Raw genomic sequence first — 3,480 nt, forward strand, 5'->3', positions numbered from 1 at the left:
GTCCCTGCATTAGCCAACAGGCAGATGTAGGAGACTCCCTGGGCCCAAGCCTCCTTGCATCTATCAGCACAATAGTCAAGATTATCTTTAAATTTCAAAAGGCTGTCCCCTTTCTGTCCTAGAAGGATCATGGACCAGCCAGAGCTGGCTTTCCCAGTTCGTGGTCCACAGCTAAGATGATTGTTGGGGGGAGGACGAGGCCAGCTTTCTAGTAGAGGAAAATGAGCAAGCAGACAGACGTCTACCAAAAAGGTCTCACAAGGGGACCGGCCCACAGTTACTTAAGAGCATGTGTTAGGTAAAAGGAGTGGCTGGAAGACATCTCCTGGGTGACAGCAGACTTTGCAAATACTCAGCTGGAGTTCTCTTTGCCCCAGTTAGGAGAAGCTATTGTGCCTGCTCTGTGGGAAGCCTCCCATGTCCTGCTGGGCGTTTTAGAGGCCACTAGCATTGAGGAACCCACAAAGCGGGCATCATCGCCTTCTCAATTGTTAACTGGTTCTTAGACCACAGCTCCTTAGGACTTTGTCCCCTAACCCATCTCTGATGGTCTCTCTGCTATCCCCGAGAAAGGATCTCAGGCCAGTGTGGATCTAGCCAAGCCCCTGGAGCTCATCAAGGCCTCCCTTCTCAGTTTTGGATGCACAGCACTTAAGGCGTAATTGGCATGACAGAACGGACAGTACATTCTAGAACGGAACACAAAATACACTTTAAAATGGAATAGCAACTGAAGGTCATCCCTGCTGTTCAGAGGTGGACAGAGAGCACAGAGCGTCTCGTACTTTGGGGAGGCTGTTTCCCCACATCTGATTTGCTGCCTGGCGAGTCACTGAGAGCTTACTGAAAATGTGCATTATTTTCCTCTCTTCTCTTGATCATATTGATTCAGAGAGTCCGAAAGGACAGGACATTGAAAGCAATGTACATTTACTGGGAAAAATGGGGGTAAGAGGGTGAGGCCTGAATTTCAGCCATCGCAGACCTAGTTAATATTTCCTTCATTTTGTTCTGTTCTCTCTTTATTTAAACATGTGATTTGAAAAGGAAATTTGACACTACCATTTTGAATGGAAAAATCTGAGTCGTTTGCCACAAATAGGGAGTTCCCCATAGTAGTAGTCTATAATGTGCTTATTAGCATTAAGTTAAGCATTTAGTTCCCTAAACCTACTCCATTTCTCATTAGGAAGCAAGGGGTTGAAGGAAAAGGGGCTTTGGAATAAGTTTTGGTCTGTAACTAGAAGGTATTGACATCTTATTCTTTGGAACCCCCCCCCCCCCAACCCATCACAGAACATTAGCAAAGCAAAGAATCCTTCCAAAACAATAGCAAAAAATGAAGCATTCTGGGAGCTGAAGCCAGGCCTGGTTCCCTGGGAGACAAGGATGCTTGAGTTTGTGGCTCATCACTCACACCTAAGCTGTTTTCATAATAAATTAGTGCTGGGTGTTTTCAGTTAGCTTGTTTTGTTTTTAAGAAATTAAATTTTACACTTGGACTTTGTTTTGAGGATTTTACTTCTGGTTTAAAAAAATCAGCTCGAGAGGGGACACGGGAGAAGGCTCCGTCAGTTAGGTGCTTGACATGAAGCATCAGGACCTAACTTCAGCCCCCCACCCAGCACATAGACTGAGGAAGGATAAGATCCAGGTACACGGATGGGTTCTTTAAGCACTGCTGGGAGAGGAAGGGACAAGTGGATCCCTGAAGCTCGCTGGCCAGCCAGTCTATCCAAATCTGTGAGCTTCGGGTTGAATGAGAGAGACTCTTTTTGAAAAATTAAGGCAGAGGGCAATGAAGAAGACACAGACATTGATCCCTAGCCTCCACATACATATGTACATGAGCCTATATGCACATGTGCACAATCCCTTACACATACATATGCACAAACCAATATATGCGAAGGGAAGACATGGAGGTGTTCCTGTAGCCTCTTTTACTGCCCTTCTGTTTGGACACACACAAGGCACACACCGTCACTGCATGTGTGTGCGTGCGCCTGCTTCCCTCCTTTCTTATTACAGGGCAGGCAGTACAAACATTACTCTGTTCTTCAACAATGCAAGAAGAGGGAGGGCTGCCGTCACTACTCCATGACTTTTGAAGTTCTTTCCCCTCCCCGACCCCCCCACCTGTGTCGTGACTCCATTGTGTGGAGGAGGGGCAGATGGGGTTATTGAACCAGCCCTTGCTGATGGTTTCTTTAGCAGCCTTGTGATGAACAAGCCTGGGGACCCATCGCCTGAGTTTCTATGGGCAGTGGCAGAGTGAATCCCAAGCCCTGCAAACAGCATAAGCTTTAGAAGGTCGTTTAGTGCAGGTGTAAGCTGCCCCCACCCCTATGGGCTGGGGGGCTGTGGCAAGGAAGCTGAGACAGGGAAATACAAACTCAGAAAATTTCCCTTTTTATTTTCCCCATGTCAAGAAAATGCTTCTTCTGACTTCAGCCTGTAGAAGGGGGAGAAAAAAGATAATTCAATTTGAGCTGCGTACCCCTGACTGGGTTCTGTATGAATTATGGATTTTTAAAAAGACAGGAAGGGAGGTGAGATATTGAATTTCCCAAACTGGTTTTTATCTTACTCAATTTAAAGTTCATCTTCTTGTTCCGATTTAGGCTCTGGCGTGAAAAGTGGCCCTGCAGCATCTCTCCTAGTCTTCTCACAATTAGTTGGTGGGTGTTTGCAATCCCAGCAAACGAGGGATTTGTTTTCCTGTGTTCAGTGGCTCCTGTCTATGGTTCCGATCGGCCCTGTCAGTGTTTGCAGTAAAAACCAGAGTTCTAGACCTAGGCTTTGATGGGGCTTAACAGGAAAAGTACAGGGCTTCCCAGACCACCAAGGAACTCACATTGGGGTGCAGGGCTGTTTCCAAGGGGGCAGACACAAATAGAAGGTTTTTAAAGACAGAGAAAGACAGGCAGTGACTCAGAAATGCAGCAAGCAGGATCCTGGTGTGAGGGACTGTTGTCTTTATGAAGTCTTTTTTCTAAAACACCAGGCAGGCTGGAGCTGCGGGGTCTGTACCAGATGTGACCTTGGGTGCCCCTACAGGACATTTGCCCTTAAATCTGGAGACATTTTAGGTTTCTCACTACTTGCTGGGGTGGGTGGGGGTTGGGAGTGCTATTAGCATCTAATGGGAAGCCAGGCCAAGGACACTGCTAAGCATTTCACTAGCCCAGCAACGGTCTCTACAATTAAGAATCATCTCACCTAAATGGTCAGTGACTCTCTGACATAGAAATCCAGCCCTAGCCCAACTCTGAGATAAAAATCAAAATTATGCAGGAACTGATAGCTGCCTTGGTGAAGTGGGAATATTTTCTCCACATATCCTAAGGGCTAGGAGGATGCTGTGTATGCGCTGAGTCCATCACTAGTCAGGTAGCTGGTACAGATGCTACAAAGTATACACACAATCTCAGAGGGGAAATGCAACGGGGAGAGGAAGAGAGAGAGAGAGGGGGGGGG

The sequence above is a fragment of the Mastomys coucha genome, unplaced genomic scaffold (genome assembly GCF_008632895.1).
Source record: "Mastomys coucha isolate ucsf_1 unplaced genomic scaffold, UCSF_Mcou_1 pScaffold15, whole genome shotgun sequence".
NCBI lineage: Eukaryota > Metazoa > Chordata > Mammalia > Rodentia > Muridae > Mastomys > Mastomys coucha.